At 38.1% G+C, this 12,198-nt stretch overlaps 1 pseudogene; it reads left to right on the forward strand.

Moving 5' to 3' along the window:
- Positions 1-12,198, forward strand: part of LOC149212963 (polygalacturonate 4-alpha-galacturonosyltransferase-like) — a 67,846-nt pseudogene that overhangs the window by 10,251 nt on the left and 45,397 nt on the right.

Here is a 12,198-nt window from a genome sequence, read left to right on the forward strand (position 1 = left end):
TGGGCATATGGGATGAATGTATTTGATCTCAAAGAATGGAAGAAACAAGATATAACTAGAATATATCACAAGTGGCAGAACATGGTAAGTGTGTAGTGTGGTTTATTTATGTTAATTCATGTGATGCTTACTTTAAAGTATTTGAAGTAAATCCAAAGTAATTAGCGAGAAAACTTAATGGGTTTTTCTTTGTTCGATTTCAAGGTTTTTATTTTATTGTATGTCAGAATGAGGATAGAGTGTTGTGGAAGCTTGGAACATTACCCCTTGGATTTTCACTTTGGATGCTTCTAAATCAAGAGTCGTAAGTGCTTCCATTTGCATTTTGTGTTCATATCCTTTGTTTCTTTTAAAGTTGCAGTCTCTCTGTTAATCTTTCTGCTTTTCATTCTCTTTTTCATGACCGATAATTGATATGAATGTTTCAGTGCACCTGAGAAGATCAAGGCTATGGGTCATGTCCTATCCAAGGCTAGAGAACAATTTTATGGCTGTGCGACAGTAACAAAGGAGTTGTAAGCCATGCTTTAGTCCGCAGATGAGCAAGTAAGGGCCTTGGAAAAGCAAAGTAAAATTTTAAGTCAGGTGCCAACAAAGTCTGTTCCCAAGGGCCTGCACTGTCTATCCATGTGATTGACGATAGATTATTACTTTCTTCCTCTTGAAAAGCGATAATTTCCTAAAAAGGACAAGTTGGAGGATCTGACTCTTTATCACTATGAATTATTTTCTGACAATGTATTGGCTGCAACTGTGGTTGTGAATTCAACTGTCATGAATGCTAAGGTGAAGTGTTATTAATTTAAATTAATCTAAAGTTTGGAAGTCCAACAGTTTTGCTGCATTTTACATTTAATATTTGGATCTCATTGTAGGTGATTTACATGTGTTTGCAGGAATCTAAGAAACATGTATTTCATCTCATCACAGACAAGTTAAATTTTGGGGCCATGAAAATGCGGTTTTTACTTAATTCCCTAGGGAAAGCTACGATACAGGTAGAAAATGTTGATGATTTTAAATGGCTCAATTCCTCCTATTTCCCTGTGCTTCGCCAACTTGAATCTGCAACTATGAAAGAGTATTATTTCAAGGAATATCACTCGACTACACTCTCAGCACATTCCTTCAATTTGAAATATATAAATCCAAAATATTTATCCATGCTAAATCATCTTCATTTCTATCTTCCACAAGTTTATCCCAAAATGGACAAGATCCTTTTCTTGGATGATGATATTGTGGTGCAGAAATATTTGATGCCCTTGTGGTCAGTAGATCTTCATGGAAAGGTTAATGGTTCAGTGGAAACTTGTGGAGAAAGCTTTCGCTGGTTTGACAAATACCTTAATTTTTCCAATCCCCACATAGCTAGGAACTTTGATCCTAATGCTTGTGGTTGGGCATATGGGATGAATGTATTTGATCTCAAAGAATGGGAGAAACAAGATATAATTGGAATATATCACAAGTGGCAGAACACAGTAAGTGTGTAGTGTGGTTTATTTATGTTAATTCCTGTGATGCTTACTTTAAAGTATTTGAAGTAAATCCGAAGTAATTAGCTAGAAAACTTAATGGGGTTTTCTTTGTTCGATTTCTAAGTTTTTCTTTTATGGTATGTCAGAATGAGGATAGAATGTTGTGGAAGCTTGGAAAACTACCCCCTGGATTGAACATTTTATGGCTTGACCCATCCTTTCGACAAGGCTTGGCATGTGCTGGGTTTAGGATATAATCCTAGCGTGGACTGTTCAGAGATTGGCAATGCAGTTGTTGTTCATTACAATGGGAACATGAAAGCTTGGTTAGAGCTAGCAATGATGAAGTGCAGGCCTTACTAGAGAAAATATATAAAATATGATCATCCTTTCTTACAACAGTGCAATATAAATGAATAGTTATTATCTCAATATTTATACTGCAATAGATTGTCAAATGTAAAGTGTAAAGGCCCTTGATTCTGGTTGATAATTCATTCTAATTCATTTTTTTTTGGAGTTCCACAGAAGGTTTCTAGTTTATGGCTTAATGAGTCAGGTTTTTGGAGGTGCAATGGCCTAGCCAAGTTTAAGATTTACAAATTTTATGTCCTCATTGTATTCCTTCATAGTTGGAAGTAAAATCCTATATAAGTATCTTTTCTTTGTTAGTTAATATTTCTCTTTCATCAAGTAATTACACAAATTGTTCTTCCAAGAACACAAAGAAGTATGAGACACAAAGATTTAGGCTTTCAAGGCAGGGAAAAACCTCTCAATAAGGGAAAACCCAACAATCCTCCTCTGATTGAATTTATTCAAAATGAGATATCCAACACAAGACCAAAGAGTCCCTCCAAGTCAGCCCTCCTCTTTAAGTCAAGGTCATTAGTTGAGTCTCTGCCTAGTGAAAGTCAGAAGCAGCTTCTGAATTTCTACCCTTATTGTAGGTTTAGTCTCTTATTATAATACACTGACTTCCAATTACAGGCTCTTTGCCTTCTATTACTGATCTTCGGCTACTACAACAAACCCTTGACTCTTTACCACAGATATTCAGATCCTGCTGCAAATAGATAGCTTTAGATTGCGTTTCGGCCTAGTCACAGACTTTGGTTTCTTCAAGTGTTGTAGACTTCTTTTTATCCTCAGCTTTTCTTCTCACGTTTGATTACAGACTTCGAGCTTTTTCACTTTCTTGGTTTCTACCCAAAAGAGGTCGAATATAGGCTAAAACACCTAGATATCATTCTCCATGAGCTTTGACTTAACTAAACAGAGAGTGACTATGCCTGGATTGTTGCCTTTGTAATGTTGAAATGTCCTATAATATTTGCCCGTGACAAGATGCAATAGCCCTAATTGGACAACATTGAAACTAGCTCAATTCAGTGTTTAACTTCCATGATCAATTCCTTCATTTTCCCATAGCAGTTATGCTACAATAGTCTCACATGGAGCAAGGGTTAATTTGCACATGGACATATCTCTTTTGACAATGAAGGCAATGTGTTAGGCTCTCATCTAATATATGTTCCTAAGATATAATAAACTTATGGTGTATGTGTTATCATCATTCTTACTCCTTAGTTATATTATATGTGCTACCTGTCTTTGTGCTCATGGCTGAAATAAATAACTCTCCCTTGAATTTCTATTAGCATCATTCAGAAACTCTTGATTGATTGATGCTCTATGAAATGCATCAACTTTGAGTTACTCATAATCCACTTTCTTGTTGAGTTAGAGATCAACTACCATGGTTCTGGAGATGTTGCATTTCCTCAAGGAGTTGCTAATTTGGTTTTTGTACGACTGTTAAGAATTTCTCTCTCCTTACCTGGAGTGTTCTTAAGCATTCTTGGGTGGATTTCTACTTACTAGAGTTGTTTCCCTCTCCCCTGAGCATTATTTTCATTTGCTGGGGTGAGTTTGAGCTCAATCTTGGTTGTCTAAGAGGCCATAGGTACTAGACAAGGCCATACATAACTGTAGGAGATCATTGGCTTTCCAATTTCCCTTCATTCCCATAAATCCATCGAATACATGGGTGCTGAAATCTACAAGGCAAAGCATTCTTGATGTCTATTATGGTAGAATGTAATTATATTATAATGTTGTTAAATTGAGATTCATTACTTGAGTGATTCAAATTATATGTTGTTCCATTAGTATTGGGAATCGTTACATGAGAACACATTAACTACAATTATTCGCCAATAATATCCAGAGGTTGTTCTATACTACAATGATGATTGTCTAGTATGATGTATAATGAGGATAAGGTTGAAGAAATGAATGAGGAGAAATCACATTCAAGGGGTAGTGTGGATGAAATTTGTACTGTAGAAAAAGAAAATACAATAGTATGGACAAATATGGACAAATTCTGATGAAGAACATGCAACATTAGCCAAATTCGATGAAAACACAAAGTGTGAACAGTTTGAGCTGTCTAATTTCGCACTTATTGCATATTCAACTGGTAGATCTATATCTTCTTGTATTGATAATATGGAAGATCAAGATTACATACAACAATATATACACACTTTTATGTTAAGGCAAAGTGTTGGGCAAAAGACCCTCAAGGAGAACTCTCCTGAGACAAGTATCAATTCAGTCAGCAAAAATTGTTGTAAAGATGCTAGCAGTCAATTGTCCAAGGGTGATTTTTGGATGCCCTCACAAGAACTAAAGATTGTATCCCACTATCCAAAGGATCTTCTCTCGACTAAAAAGGGTATGCTAATAAATGCTTATGGGAAAAAGGCACAACACATTTATCTTTGGTTCAGAGTTTATCCATATTGCCAATGATGTAAATAGTTATAATGTCATGTTGAGTAGATTTTTGGCGCACCTTTAAGAAGGTATCATTATCGAATGGGGGCTAGAAATCTAAAATGTTATCCATTGAATTAGATATAGTATTATATTTGTCTAGATGGGAAGGTTGATATAGTTTGAGCTTGTAGGAATTAATTTTTGGAGAATACCCTATTGTAGAGGAAGCTTTGGGTTGAATGAAATTTGATGAACCTATTGTAGTATATGTGAGCTAAATTTTTTATTTTTAATATGTTTTTTCCTTATACTATTTCTTATTATGGATGGCATATGATATGTAGGAAGCTTTTCACTCTATAGAAGATATTCATGGCCTTGTGTATGGTCAAGAAGATTCCTATACCTCAAATGACAACAATCTGCTATTCAAAGTTAACAAAGATATTTTGGATATTAGAAAGCCATTTGTATCATGCTTATGCATGGTACAAGCTCTATATACTCCAGAAAAGCTACAATAAATACTTAGCATAGAAGGATTTGTAGCTGATGGCATCATCTGGATTGTTTGCTACCATTGTGAAATGGGATGAGGGAAATGTGTAGAAAAATCATATTCTAGAAACCATTTATCTTTGGTTGGGAGTTTACCCATATTGCCCATGATGTAAATAGTTATAATGTCATGTTGAGTAGATTTTTGGCAAATATTTAAGAAGGTATCACTATCGAATGGGGACCAGAAATCTAAAATGTTATCTATTGAATTAGATATAGGATTATATTGGTCTAGATGGGAAGGTTGATATAGTTTGATCTTGTAGGAATTAATTATTGGAGAATACCATATTGCAAAGGAAGCTTTGGGTTGAATGAAATTTCATGAACCTACTATAGAGTCTGTGAGCTAAATTATTTTTATTTTTAATATATTTTTTCCTTATACTATTTCTTATGACAGATGGCATATGATATGTAGGAAGCTTTTCACTCTATAGAAGATATTCATGGCCTTGTGTATGGTCAAGAATATTCCTAAACCTCAAATGATGATAATCTACTATTCAAACTTAACAAATATATTTTAGATATTAGAAATTCATTTGTATCATGCTTATGCATGATACAAGCTCTATATCCTCCAGAAAAGATACAATAAATACTTAGCATAGAAGGGTTTGCAGCTGATGGCATCATCTGGATTGTTGGATGCCATTTCTATTATGCCTTATGATCACAAGCAAGGGGCTCACCATTTTGAGCTAGAGAATGAGAAGGAAAGAAGTTCAAGAATGGCTAGCCTTCTAAGTTTTGGGATTTACTTTGGATTCTAAAATGGATACCAGAGAAGTGGTAAGTTATTTCAATGAAAAGGCTTAAGTTCATCTGTCACTATTTGATATGTTTGCATTTTTATAGGTTTTTCTAGTATAAGTATTATATTTTATGCTTAGTTCAAGGAGTTTTCTTCTAATATGTCTAATAATAATATGTTTTTTTGGCAATTGTCATGCTCAACACTTCTATCTGAAGTGGTAAGTAATAGGTATAGAGATCATTAAAGAATTTATTTTTGAAATTAAGTCTTTCCTTGATGTTGCTGAGAAGTCAGAGCACACATATATTCTTCTAAGCACTTTTTATGCTTGTACAGGTTACCTCCCATATGTCTTTCCATATGTACCTTGTACCTTGTTACCTCCCAATGTACCTTGTTACCTCCAAACTTGCAAGTAAATTGTTACCTTCCATATGAAGAATTATCAGCCACTGAGACAAAAATCAATGTTTCACCTGCCAAATGTCCCAATGTTCAATCAAAAGCAGTACCCATAGTAGCAACTTCACCTCATGTCCTAGATCTTCTTGGTTATTTGATAAGTTTAGGCAATGCACTTGTCCTTAGAGATTAGTGAGCAGTAGGCTCTGGGTGGGTATTAGATAGTCAATTCCATTTCATTTTGTAAATAAAAAATGGAAAAAATTGGCTTTATTGTTGTTAGATGTGAACTGTATTTACTATGATAAGCGTCAACCTGATTAAAGCAACTTGTGATATTTGGTTAATTCTTTGTGCAAACCTCCATTGCATGTTTTACTTGCAACATCAATATGTCAAGGCCTTCAGATTAATGGGAAACTTATATGGCATGATGGTCAAATTTTTTACAGCTTGAAGCTTTATAATAACTCTTTTGGTCTTGCAGCTGCTGGACCTCTACAGGTACAGTTCATAAAATATGAAAATAGTTGAGATATTAGTTCTATTTACTGTAAATATTGCTAGTTTAATAGGATGTAGGTGCACATATATTTTGAGTCCTTTTCCTAAGTTTCGTTCCTGGTAAAGTAGGTGCCACCATTGCAGCCTGGTAGCTCAGCACACACACTGCTACCAATGGTACTGTCGGCTGGATAAATCGTTCTTTCGGACAAGACCGATCTCCCTAGTATCTACTGATATCTAGCGACAAGCAAGAAAAGCAAATTCTACCTTTCTCTAAATATTGCGGTTTATAAATAAAAGCCAAGAGGTGTTTTAGACCCTACCTTAAGTGCAATGCTAGTTTGTGGTAGCCACGCTTCGACCGTCCGAACAAGTTTCCTTTTAAGAACATGTAAACACAAACAAGCACACATCAAATAACACCTGCATAGCCAACATAATAAATCATATTCATCATGACGATCAAGGAATTCATGAAATAAACCATAGAAGACAACTTATTGATAAAAATGAACTTGATTGTATTAACTTTAAGCAAAGAATAACTTTACAACCTTGGTGCCTTGATGTTGTACAAGCTCCTCCCAGGGTCCAAGCAAGAATCTCCTCTACTTTGACAAGCTTCACACTCTTCCCAATAAGATTAAAAGGTATGTAATCTTTCCTCTCAAGCTCAATTAGGAAGTCTAAATTCCAACAGCATTTACCCTCAAAAATCTTTAGCTTTCAACCTCCTTAGCAACCAGCCCAATGCCTCATTTTATAGTGCAGAGGAAGGAAGTTACCAGGTCCACCTTCAAAGGGATAGAGTCCTCCTTCAAAGGGATAAGCTCCTCTCATCAAGGGGTTAGCTCCTTTAGTTATTGTTACAGGGATTAGTGTCCACACGGATCTACTCTATCCCACTAAGGAATGGTAGTACCTTAGAAACAAAAACACAATAAAGTCTAACTTGATTTCCTTTTATATGAATAGATAGAAGAAGAGAGAGGGGGCCAACCTGTGTCTTCCGTTTGAACTCCTCACTTGAATCTTCCTCCTTCTTGTAGCTGTTCAGTTCTTGTCCGCTTCTATACCCAGCTTTTAGGAATATCTGCGAAATCAAAGCAACCAGATACTATGCAAGAACAAAGATCTATCATATAAGCAATCTAGGGTCAGTGTAGATTACCCATTCACATGTATAAGCATAAACACATAATGCACAAGTAAATGGAAGGAACAATAATAGCTTTATTGATCAAATAAGTCAAGAGATTTACAAGCAGCTGCTCCGACCCAACATCATCCTCTTGACATGAAAGAGTTCTCTTAGAACCTCATACAAAAGCAATCACCCAACAAGCTCAAAGATCTCCTCAAGAAACTATCAGCATTTCCTTGCAATAAGCCCAAATTCCAACCCCTGGATCTCATGGAAAGGGATCCATTTATAGGCATTTGACAAGGTCATGAGTTAGCTTCTTTGATTGTGATTAGTGTCCTCCAACTGATAGTCCATGCTTCCACTTGGTGAATGCGAATCTATGACTCATCCAAGGTCGAATTCTGAGTAGCAAGTGTCATAGGAGAGAGTTATGGAAGATTCCATGACTTTCCACCTCGCAAATCAACACTACCATTTGTCACTTTCCCGCCCAGTGCACCCTGTAGAAGGGCTACCTGCTCTTAAACACAGGTGCACAGTGTATCTACCTGCTCTTAAACGCAGGCCGACGATGGGGCAAGTGCTCTTATCCTGAATTGACCTGTTTTGAGTGGTTTTTCAAAAGGACTTTCTGGGAGGAGCTGTAATCCTTTAACCTTTCTCCTTTAGGGGTTGAAACAACATCTTTAGGGACTAAGAATCCCTTGAATTATGGATATTTGTCGCTTGGAGTCACAGGACCCAAAAATATCTATAACAGATTGCCCCCTAAAGCATGAGGTCGATATTTTTCTTTCTTCTTCTTTTTCAAAAATGTCGGGTGAAATGCTTTATAATGAGGATTCAGAGTTCTTTACTAGCCAAGAGGAGACCTGTAATAAGATACAACACAATACATTATCTTCATGCATTTTTCATGATCTAGCTGAGGTGGGCATTCCCATGCTCAGCGTTATAAATTCATACTCATGTACATAGGACAGATAACTGTCTAAAAGTAGATTGATGATTCTGGTAGAGCCATCATCCTGATTGGATGATTATCTGTACCATAATGATGTACATCTGATGCTTTTATTATCCTAAATATATCGCAGCCCGGATGGTTGAAACTAGATCCGGGGTCTTCAATCTCTTCCGATCTTCACTCAAAGTACAAGTCGATCCATGTGAAAAGTGAACTGGAGTCGAACATGGAAAGACATCGCTTGATTACCGGCCAATAATGTAAATCGTTAACAAGCGCGAGAGGAATCACCGATAATGATGATGACCCTCAAGGTACTGTAGTACAATCTACGTGGTGTGAATAAAAGACTTGGCGTCGAACACCACGCAAAATCCTTCGGTCAAAGGCCAATGATGAAAACCTATCGCCGAAAGTGAGAAACTTGCCATTAAGGCATGCAAGCTTCAAAGTACTGAAGGGGGTATTCCTAGATCGACTTCTTGGATAATGAGCTGATGTTGACAAGAAGCGATCCGTCACAGGAGGGACTTAATGAATCCCACATCATTGACACGAAAAGGAGCTAATGATTTTATGGAGGTGAAAACTGACTGACGATATGAAGTTCAGGATGGAGGTCATGAATGGTTGGAGCATAAGTGTATTGTGGTGGGTGGATCAGGGTGAACTCTCTGAATGAATTCTCTTGAACATGTGGCGACACTGACATGATGGATTGGTAGCATTACCCCAGATATGGATGGTGTGAGGAGACCATGGTGAAGTGACCGGTGAATGAAACAACCCAACCCGACATGGATGCGGAACGAAAGTGTCATGTTCAAGAGCGACTTGCTACCAACAAAGTTTCTTCAAGTTACCTTCCCAATTTTTCCCCAGTCATTGCTAACCAGTACCTCTTTATTTTTGTCAAGCTTGAGGAGGATAACATATGCTTGTTCTATAATCCGCCCTTCGGGCGAACCCATCACTTCGTTTTAACGAGCTTAGCGATGGTGAAACTCGTTCTTGCCTGCCACGGACAAGTTTGTCGCTATTAGTTCTTTAACGAGTTTAACGACAAAGACAACTCGGTCCTTTTCAATTTTAGAGAGTCTGAAAAGGTACGTAAAGCAAACTCCAGTGTTCCTTTTTCGTCATATAATCCCTTAAGTCCGAAAAAGTATAAAACAATACAGAAGGGATGGATTTTCGATCCTTTTAACGAGCCAAACAAAACAAGCGCTCGATCTTTTTGTGTAATAATCTCTCAAATCCAAAAAGATTAAAATTTAGAGGAGAGATAGCACTTCCGGTCCTTTTAACGAGCTGGAGAGGCTAATAGCTCGGCGATCTTTTCATGTTTAGCGAGTCCATTGAAAAGAGCTTAAAGGGGACTCATCTTTTGAGGAACGAGTGATGAAATGGGTAGCAACTGATTCCAGGTAAGGCTTGGAATTTTCCAATCACGGCAGTGTTACAAGGATGGCTAAATGATCACTCTTCGCAGCTGTTCCTCAAAATGGGTAAACAATCAAATGGAGGTGAACGATCGGCCAATGCAAAATGGAGGTGGTGGTGCAAAACACATCCAAGGGCTTTTAAGGCTGAAATTTTAAATTCACAATGGTCATTTACCGGTTCATTTTTTCTGGATGAGCTTGAACTCTAGGGGAAAGCTTGCTCACATTCGCTTTTCTATTTTTTAACGAGCATAAATTCCGCGTTAAAACTGCTCGATGATTCCATTCATATAATAGAAATGTCTCATATAATAAAATGGCAAGGTTTTTAATCTTAGCCCCACTTCCTTTCTTTATGCAAGTTATAAAACGACCAATCGTACGAGTTTAAAGGGTTAGCCTACAGGTTTAAAGGGAGGAACTAAAAAACTAAAAAATAAATGGTCGCTCTTCGCTTGCATGCCAAAAGGCTTGCATGCTCCCAGGTATAAAATATGGTTTCAAGGTTACCCCTCAATTTGCAAATAGAACAATTGTTTTATCAGGAAAGGCATACCTCTTACTGGTTACCAAAGATTGTTCTATTCACAGAGCAAATGAACATTTCTTCGGCGCTGTCTACCGAAATAAACAACGGGGAGTGCCGCTGGCGCTCAGCATAACCTTGACAAGAATATCTTATTCCAAACCCACCTCATATCCATATTTTGGACGGGAATTACGGAGGTCAGTCCTACCTCAGTTCCAAATTCCGGACGGGAATTACGGAAGGTCATATACTCTCGCAGAAACCTATTCTATACCCGGAGTTTTCCTGCCAAAGCAGACCAGGATGCATGCCCCCTGGGTTTCAGTCACGCCCCCAAATCACTCGCCTTCATCAGGAAGACGGACTGGGTGTTGAGGCATTTCTTGAGGTAAAAGACCATTTAGGAATGGTAGATGACTATATGTTGCGTGTGAACCGGGGAATGAAAGTTGGTCTACGAGCTTGACCACTCTTCCTTCGTGTGGAAAACACATCACTCTGAAGAGCGAGGAAACAATTGCACCCATGTAATAAATATAGTCTCGACCAAGGAGTAGATTATAATCTAACGGACCTTGGACTACCATCATGTTCATTTGAACGGTCTTTCCTTTCAATGTAACAGGTACATTGGGAAGAATACCTAACGGTCAACTGGTTCCTTTATGAAAGCCTGTCAGATTTCTCATTTCAGGCAGAAGCGCTAGTGAACCAAGCGCTTTCCAAGAAGTTGAGGAAAGGATACTCACAGATGCCCCTTCATCTATGATGGTACCGGCCATAACCATTCGGTAGATTTGAACTATAATTCGAAATGGTATACTAGCCGGTAAGCGGGGTCTGCCTAGCTGATTCCAATCAAAGGAAACAACTAAGTTGCTTGGAGGTGGGACCGAATAGACGGCCGGATATGACTCTGATGAACTTCCTTCCTGCGGTAAAGGAATGGGAAGACTGTTCCCCTGATCATTAGAGTCTGTATTCACGAACAGAATTTGGACGGTGCTATCCTCATTCTCTTCGGTGAAAGTATCGTCTCAGGATGGAATTTCCGAAGGCAAGACCGGTCAACTGCCGTCTCGACCTTTTGACTTTCATCAAGTATGGATTCAGATAGTTCATTCTCGACGATAAACACTTCGGCTGACCACTTCAGAGGGACAGCCGGATTCTCGACTAGTGGTGGACTTGGCGAGAGTTTTTTATACCCAGGCGGAAGTCGTATAGGTGAAATCGGACAATCTTCCAAAACTCTTTTTGCCTCGTCTAAGAAGGGACAATGGTGGACGGCGTGATCGCCTTCGCACAGTCTACAAGGAAATTTCATCTTTCCTTTTTGTCCATGGGCTTCATTCCCACTAGTCGACGGTGTGCAGTCAACATGAGATTCAGAGGTTGATGCAACCGGATTGTGCAACCGAGGGGACCAATCCTTCAGGATCTGAGGGATAGAGGGGCAATCTCTATGAAAATGGTCCCCTTCGCAAATGACACATGGCAATTTAGGCCTGGTCGGTGCAGTGTGTGGATTTTCGCTATGTAACTTCCTGTTGCCCCCACTCCTTTTAGGCTCCTTTTCTTTCTTCTCCTTCTTCTTCTTTTCCTTCTTCTC

This window comes from Pinus tabuliformis, chromosome 1_1, assembly GCF_031772625.1.
Source record: "Pinus tabuliformis cultivar Carrire ecotype Pingquan chromosome 1_1, CPIR1, whole genome shotgun sequence".
In the NCBI taxonomy this organism is placed as follows: Eukaryota; Viridiplantae; Streptophyta; class Pinopsida; order Pinales; family Pinaceae; genus Pinus; species Pinus tabuliformis.